The sequence below is a fragment of the Elephantulus edwardii genome, unplaced genomic scaffold, assembly GCF_000299155.1.
Source record: "Elephantulus edwardii isolate Elephantulus edwardi_28Jun2011 unplaced genomic scaffold, EleEdw1.0 scaffold00119, whole genome shotgun sequence".
Lineage (NCBI taxonomy): Eukaryota > Metazoa > Chordata > Mammalia > Macroscelidea > Macroscelididae > Elephantulus > Elephantulus edwardii.
This window is the reverse complement of record NW_006399869.1, coordinates 1,804,292-1,813,560: the sequence shown is the minus strand read 5'-3', so window position 1 is coordinate 1,813,560 and position 9,269 is coordinate 1,804,292. Positions and strand designations below refer to the sequence as shown.

Here is a 9,269-nt window from a genome sequence, read left to right as displayed (position 1 = left end):
TTCAAAAGTCCTGTTGGATACAGTGATGACATAAACTAGTCTCAGATTGCGAGGTACTTAAATGTGACTAGAGAAGAGTTAGTTCCTCAAAGTAGTCTACGTAATGACATGGGTGGAGTAAATCTTTCAGCCAAGGAAAGATCTTCATTTGCTGATGTGTCAAAACTTAAACTGAGGAGAAAGAGTTGCAAATATTCACTAATATTCAGAACACAGAATATGTGGAATATGTATCTAGGAAAATTAAATTAAATGGAACACATAAAGATTGACATCCTATGCAATTGTAAGATGAGATGGACTGATATTAACCATTTTGAATTAGACAACTACTTTATTTACTGATCCAGAAATGAACGACAAATTAAAGAATGCTATAATATTCATTGTTCAAAAAATGCAATTCAGATCTATTAAATTACTAAGCTATAAGTGATAAGTACTATCCATGTAGTTACAAGGAAATTCAAGCTGCTCTGAAAGAATTAGCAAAAAACAAGGCCCCAGGAATTGAAGGCATACCAATTGATATATTTCAACAAACAGATACTGTCCTAGATGTGCTCACCAAGTTGTGTCAATAAATTTGGAAGGCAACAACCTGGCCAACTGACTAGAAGAGAGCTATATTTGTGCCCATTCCAATGAAAGATGATCCAACAGAGTGGGAAATTATTGAACAATATCACTAATATCACATGCAAGCAAGATTCTGGTGAAGATTATCCAAAAATTATTGGAACAGCACATCAATAGAGAACAGCCAGAAATGCAGCCTGGGTTTAGATGGGGTCATGGTACTAGGGATATTGTACCTAATGTTGGATGGATCTTGGCTGAAAGCAGGGAGTACCAGAGGGATGTCTATCTGTCTTTCATTGACTATACAAAGGTGTTTGACTGTGTGGACCACAACAAACTGTGGCTAACTCTGAGAATAATGGGAATCCCAGAACACCTGATCTTGCTTATGCAAAACCTGTACTTGGAACAGGAGTCATTTGTCAGAACTGAGCAGGGAAACACTTTGTGGTTCAAAATTTGGAACCTGGTTAGTGATGTGTCCTATCTCCATACCTTTTCAATATATTTCAATCTACATGCAGAACAGATTAGCCAGGAGGCTGGGCTCTATGAGGAGAAATTTGCTATCAAGTTTGGAAGAAGAGTCATCAACAATCTATGTTATGCAGATGACACACCTTACTTGCTGAAACTGAGGAGAACCTGAAACAATTGCTGCAGAAGGTCATGAAGCCTTCAATATGGATTCAAGCTCACTATCAAGAAAACAAAGATTCTCACCATTAGACCTATTGGCAGCATCATGTTGGTGAAGAGACTGAGATTTTAAACAGCTTGTCTGGCTCCATAATCAACACTCTTGGCACCAGCAGCCAGAAAATTAAAAGAGATATTGTGTTGAGAAATTCTGCTGTCAGAGACATCTCCAAAGTATGAAAGAGCAATGATGTCAGTCTGGAGACTAAGGTACACCTGATACATGCCATGGTCTTTGCAATCACTTGCTATGCACTGGAGAGCTGGACAATGATTAGGGATGACAGAAGGAGAGCTGATGCCTTTGAGCTCTGGTGCTGAAGAAGAGTATTGAGTATACCATGGACTGCTAGGAAAACAAACAGATTTGTCCTGGAGAGGCTGAAGTCGGGCTGCTCCTTGGAGGCAAAGATTCTGAGGCTCCGTCTGACATATTTCAGACATGTTGCAAGGAGGCATCAGTCCTTGGAGAGGGACGTCATGCTTCGGAGGGTGGAGGGACAGCATAGGAGAGGAAGACCCTCCATGAGATGGATTGATTCAGTGACTGGGGTAATCGGGGCAGGTGTGTCGGTGATGTTGAGATTGGCACAGGATTGGGCAGAGTTTAAGGTTGTTATATGTAGGGTCACTATGAGTCACAGGCGAACTCAATGGCACATAACAACAACAACAATCCAACAGTGTCTGGAAGAAAGGAAATTGTAAGGGTAAGAGGTGAAATCAATGAGATATAATACAGAAAAACAATTGAAACCATCAGTAAAACAAGTACCTGATTTTTTTAAAGGATAAGTAAAATTGACAAACTATTGGCAAACTTAACAAAAGGAAAAAAAGAAGACACAACTCAATTAACAAATGATAGAGGTAACATCACAACAAAACCAGAAGAAATTAAATCTATAGTATCTTAAAATTATGAAAAGCCATACTCAGATAAATTTGAAAACTTAGAGGAAATGGAAAAAATTCTTTGAATCTCATGCCCTACCTAGATAGACATGGTCAGATGTAGAACATTTGAACAGACCCATCACAAAAGAAGACACTGAACAGGTCATAAAAGAATTTTCACGCGCACGCGTGCACACACACACACACATCCTGTACCAGATGGCTTCACAGTTTAATTCTACCAAACATTCAGAGAATATTTATCACCAATTCTACTTAATTTAAAAATATAGAAAAAGAAGGAACATTGCCAGAGACATTCTATGAAGCAAGCATAACCCTAATGCCAAAACCAGACAAAGATATTAACAAAAAAGAGAGCAACAGACCAATTATCTCTCATGAACATAGATGAAAAATCCTTAACAAAATCCTAGCCAATAGAATTCAAAAGAATATATATATATTCTTTTGATATATATATCAATGATATATGATTATATATCATGATGATATATATTTATCATCATGACCAAATGGGATTCCTAAGAGTTAAGCAAGGATGGTCCAACATAAGAAACACAGTCAACATAATTCATCACATTAACTAAACAAATAACAAGAACCATATGATTCTAGCAATTGATTTAGAAAAGGCACTTGACAAAATTCAACACCCTCATGATTAAGATATTAAGCAAAATTGGAATAAAAGGGAATTTCCTCAACACAGTCAAAAGTAAATATGCAAAACCAAGAGCCAATATCATTCTTAATGGAGAAAGACTTAAAGCATTTTCTCTGGGAACTGGGATCAGACAAGAATGTCCACTGTCTCCACTGCTATTCAATATTGTATTGGAAGTACTTGCTACGACAATACAACAAGAGAAGGAAATAAAAGGCTTCTCGATCAGCAGAGAGATGGTTAAATTGTTGCTCTATGAAGATTATATGATAGCGTACACAGAAAACCCCAAGGACTCAACAAAAACACCAGTTGGAACTAGAGAACTAGTAGATCAATTGAGCAGAGTGTAAGGATACAAGATAAATATTTTTAAAAAATCAGTGGGATTCCTCTACAGTAATAAAGAGAACTCAGAGAAGAAGGAAATCAAGAAAGTATTATCATTTACAATAGCCAAGCACAAACTGAGATAATGGAGAGTGAACCTAAATAAAGATACAGAAGACCTATACAAAGAAAACAACAGAACTTTTCTGCAAGACACAATAAAAAAACCCAAAGAAATGGGAAAATGTACACTGTTCATGGATTGTTGTTGTTGATTGCCTTCGAGTCGAGCATGCCTCATAGCCACCCTATAATCAAAAAGCCTGAAGCCCCTCTAAAACTATCAACCTTAATCATAGAGTTACTGGATGCATGTTGTTTAGGAAGTGGATGCCACTCCTGCTTCCAAAGTTCATGGACAGGAAGACTTAATATTGTGAAAATGACAACATTACCAAATGCAAGCCACAAATTCAACATAATCTCAATACAGATTTCAAATTCATTTTTCAAGGAGATTGAAAGGGAAATTGCCAAGTTTATTTGAAGAGTAAAGAGGCCCCCCAAAAAGAAAGTAACTTCTGAAAAACAAAAATTAAGGGGAAGGAAAGGCACTTCCTGACCTCAAAACCTACTACATAGCAGTAGTAATCAAATAAAATGGTGCTGGTTCAATGACAGGCATATAGACCAATGGAACAGAATTGAGAACCCAGAATTGGACCCATCTACCAATGGTCAACTAATATTCAAAAAGGGAATAAAACCTATCACATGGAGAAATTACAACCTCTTCAACAAATGGTACTGGCAAAACCAGACTGTTAGGTGCAGAAAACGGAAATAGGATCCACATCTCACACCATACACAAAAATCAACTCAAAGTGAATCAGAAACCTCCAAATAAAGCCCCAAACTAAAAGCTCATAAGAGACAAATTGGGACCAAGCGTAGAAAGCCTAGTATATGCTACAAAGGGATGGCCAAATATAGCCAGAAATGCACAGTCTGAAGATTATAAAATTTATGAATGAGACTTACTAAAGATTAAATCTCTTGCTCATTAAAAACTTTTCCAAACAGAATGAAAAAGAAGCCTACTATGAACAAACATTTGGCAATACCGTCTCAGATAAGTGTCTTATATAAAAATTTTACAGAATTCTACAGGGCCTCCAGGATAAAAAGACTGATAATGCAATTAAAAATGAGCAAAATACCTGGAAGGCTTTTCACAGAGGACATTCAGATGGCCAACAGACACACGACAAAATGCTCCAAATCACTGTCAATAAGAAAGATGAAAATCAAAACCACAATGAGTTATCAATTTATCCCAGCAGCAGTGGCAAAGTTTACAGGCGTCAAGTAATAAATGTTGGAAAGGATGTGGCAAAATAGGAACTATTATATATTGTTGTTGGGATTATAAAATGGTATAACAACTCTGGAAGGTAGTTTGGTTTTTTCCTCAAATAGCTGACCATAGAAATTCCATATGACCCAGCTATTCCACTGCATATATATATATATATATTCAGAATATACTCAGAAAAAATGAGAACTAAATAAAAAAAATTTAAAAAAAATGAGAACTGAAGCACAAACAGAAACTTGGACACCAATGTTCGTAACAGCATTATTCACCATAGCAAGGACATGGAAATAGCCCAAAAGCACACCCACAATGGAGTGACTTGAGAAATTATGGTTTATTCACACAATAATGTATTATTGTAATATGTATATGTAATAATATAATTATGTAGCATGCAGAAGCAGAGATTTTGTCTACTGTCCCTAACATGGGAGGAACTGGAGAACTTTATGCTAAGTGAACTAACTCAGTCTCATAAAGACAAATATTGTATAGGACCATTATTGTAGAGCATGTACAAGGATCCAAGGAGGGGACTGGGTGAGCTTAAACATAGGGTAGCACATTTGATGGGTGGAGGTAGGGATTAGTAAAGGAAAGGGGAAAGTTTTAATGTGAAAAACAATGTATTAGAATTTTATGAACTGTGTATGTAAACCAATATAAAATAAAATCATTTCTTTAAAAAAATCACAAGATGTGTTACACTAGAGAAATCTGCTGTCAAGGACCTCTCCAAAGTTGTAGTCATTTAACAACCAACCAAGGTTCGCTTGATCTAAGCCTTACTATTTACAATCATTCCTATGTATGTAACAGTTGGACAATGCATAAGGAAGACCAAGGAAGAATTGATACCTTTGAATAGTGTTGCTGGTAAACAGGATTGGATATTATCACCGGCTGCTAAAGAACAAAGAAATCTGGCTTGAAGGAAGTGGAGCAAGATTGTTCCTTAGGCACAAGAGTGGTGAAACTGCCTCTCATTTACTTTGAGCGTATTTTCAGGAAGGACTGATTCTTAGAAAGAGATACCATGCTGGAAAAGGTAGAGAGTCATCAAAAGAAATGAAAACCCTTAAGGAGATTGACTGCTGCAGTGACTGCAAGAATTGGGTTGAAAATGACAGAAATAGTGAGGCTGCAGCAGGATAACACAAGGTTCGGATCTGTTGTTCATAGAGTTACTATAAGTCATAGTAGACCTACAGCATCTCACAAAAATGAATGATTAAAAAGGTCAGTGAAAGAAAAAATATTAAAAGATTGCCCTTAAATAAAAATATAGAGATAAGAGCATCCTTAGAGTTGGTGAAAGTAGTTCAAGTATGAAAAGATATACACTTACACATTTTTCAAACATCCTTCCCTAATATCATTTTCTCAACTTTCTATCTCTAGTCTTTGCGCATGTCCTCAATAATTTTTGGTATCAAATTTTATTATCTTCCCTACATCTATTTTTCTTCAATTTCAAGTATTCAGGCATTATGTAGATTTCAATGAAGTGTCTTTTATAAAATTTTCTTCCACACTGCGCAAATTATAGGCTGCTTATGGTACAATGTCATATTTCACGGTATATATCAATTTTTCCACTGCTTATTTAATAAAGTTCTATCTCCATGCCTTTTTAATCTATATGCAGAACAGATTATTTGGGAGGCTGAACTCTGTGAGAAGGAATATGATATCAGGATTTGAAGAAGACTCGTCAACTACCTGCTTTATGCCCATGACACACAGTCTTTTCACCATCTATCATGATGCTGCTAATTTACCCAGTGGTAAGTATCTGTTATCTTGATATTGAGCTTCAATACACATTTAAGGATGCAGTCCTTGACCTTCTTCAACTAATGCTTCAGTTTCTTATGCAAGCAAGGTTGTGTCATCTGCGTATCACAGGTTGTTGTTGAGTCTTCCTCCAATCCTGAGGCCACATTCCTCTTCATAGAGCCCAGCATCCTGGAAGATTTGTTCTGAATATAGATTAAAAAGTTATAGACATAGGATGCATCCTTGACTTGTATCTTTCCTGATTTTGAACCAAGAGGTATTTCTTTGCTATTTCCTAATGACTGCATCCTGGTCAAAGTATAGGTTTCTCATAAGCACAATCAAGTATTCTGGGTTTCCCATTCTTCTCAGAGTTAGCCACAATTTGTTGTCATCCACACAGTCAAATCCCTTTGTATAGTCAATGAAAGACAGATAGACATTTTTCTGGTACTTTCTGCTTTTAGTCAAGATCCATCTAAAATTATCTATAATATCCCTTTTGCCACTCCTCTTCTATACCCAGTCTGCACATCTGGAAATTCTCTGTTGATGTGCTCTTTTTTTTTTTTATAATTTTCCCCAGGATCTTACTTACATGTGATAGGAGGTTAATTTCTAAGTCAAATTAATAAGTCAAATATCAATAAGACATTTTTATTATAGATGGGAGCTCTGGTGGCCCAGTATGTCAGAAGTTGCGTTGCTATCCCAAAGACAAGTGGCTCTAATCCACAAGCTTCTCTTTAGGAGAAAGATAGATAATCTTCTTGTGTGCAATTTACAGCCTCTAAAAACCTTCTTGAGAATTAGCTTTGAATTGATTTTTACTTGACAACAAAAAGTTATTTATTAGCTAAGTTTTGCGTATTATAAAGTTTGAATTAGCCATCCATATATAACCCAAATTATAATCACAATGATTCTCAAAATTATGTCTGAAATCCATTTCTTATTTCTTGGATATGTTTGAATACATTTTGCATAGAAATATGACTTAAAAAATTGTTGGGAGAGTACAAAGTATTATAACACAGTCTGTATTTTTGCTGATTTTAAGACTGTATTTAATTTCTTATAATTGATCTTTCTATACAGTAAGTTTTGAGCAACTTAGAAGCACAGGTCACATTTTGCATTTCTATTCTCCATCACTTTTAGCATAGATATTAATTTTATTTGTTTCCCTAAAGAAGGGAGAAAATCCTTGATTTCAACCCATATAAATTTCTAGGGAAGAAAGTTATTAAATAACCAGTATTTAAACTAGAAAAATTTGCTTTTTTTCTAGACTAAAATAATTAACTGTCTAAAAGTACTAACTGGAAAAACCCCAGAAAAAATATAATCCTTTCTTAGAGGAATCAAAATTATGGGGGGGGAGGGGAAGGCAGCTTGGTAATTTAAATAAATGTTCTAATTAAAACATTAGTTTCTCCTAGAGTAATTTCTTCTCCCACACAGAGGATATATATACTCCGATTATTCTTTGAATTGTTCAATAAATTACACTAACTGGGAAATAGTGATTCTGTCATGACTATGAGTCAGAAATGACTCAACTGCACATGATAAAGCATGAAATGCTTTACTGAGCATTTTACTTCCTCTATATACTCTCAGAAATGCAAAGCCAGTGTATTTTGAAGGGACTGAGCTATTTGTAGAATCTAAAAAAAGTGATATATGATCATACAATTCTAGATTTGGAAATAAATGTTGGAGTAATTGATTCTTATCTTCAATAATGATCACCTTTTGCTTTCAAAATCTTTAAAAGGACTTTTTTTAGTTAGATTTTCAGTTATCATGTAGTTAAAAAATTCATACAATTTGGAAATAAACTCTAATAGATGTTGTGTCATCAACTATAACTTGTAGCAACTTTATCAACCTTAGCCCTGAACTCTGCCCTATTATGAGCCAATCTCACTGTCTCTGACACTCTTTCCCCCATTGCCACAGTTCTTGTATCAGTTCATCTCATCAAAGGTCTTACTCTCCTGTACTGACCCTCTAGTCTTCCAAGCATGTTGTCCTTCACCAATGACAGGTCTCTCTTGGCAACATGCCCAAAATATGTGAGCCAAAGCTTCAAAACCCTTCCCTCCAAGGAAAAACTCAGTTGCACCCTCTCCAGGACAGATCTGTTTATTTGCTTGGCAGTCCATTGCACATTCAATACTCTCCCCTCCACATCTCAGGCATTGATTCTTCTGTCATCCTTAGTTGTGGCCTAGCTCTCAGTTCCATTGCAAGCAATTGAGAAGACCACGGCCTCTTTTTACATTTGTTTTGTTTCTAGAGTTTTTAAAAATCAATTTAAAATGGAGATCTGGTGATAATTTGTCTTTACAAAACTCCCCTTCATACCTGAAATTATTACATTAACTCACAAATTATTTTAATCTTATTTATGCTCTCTAAAATATTAGGAATCTAGCACCTACCTAGTGATAAGAAGCTGTGTTGCAATCCCAAGGCACTAGCTCTTCAAGTATACTAGCTGCTCTGTTGGAGAAGGCTAGGCTATCTCTCTTATACTACCATGTTCAACACCAATCAAGTTACTAAAAATACAAAGACAAAAAAAGTACTCCAAGGAATAGTTGATATTGATATTACCCATCTTAGGTACATCTATTAGTTTAGTTACACTGCAACTCCAAAGGCATGTGGTTCAAATCCACCAGATGCTCTTTGAAAGAAGAATTAGCAATCTCCTCCCATGTGATTTACTGCCTCAAAAAGCCCACTAGAGGGTCAGGTTCGAGTAGGTTCCAACTTGATGGCTAAGAACAACAACATCTAGTTGATTCGCCCATTTATTTATCAGGAGTATATTATAATTCAATATCATTTTCCTTTTAAGGAAATAATCTGCATGAATACTTATTTAAAAAATTAAAAATGTC

General features: G+C 35.7%; 1 pseudogene; it reads left to right on the top strand.

The window, feature by feature from the left end:
* The first annotated feature begins 6,338 nt into the window (after positions 1-6,338).
* The window catches only part of LOC102843299, a 4,026-nt pseudogene continuing 1,095 nt past the window's right edge, over positions 6,339-9,269 (top strand).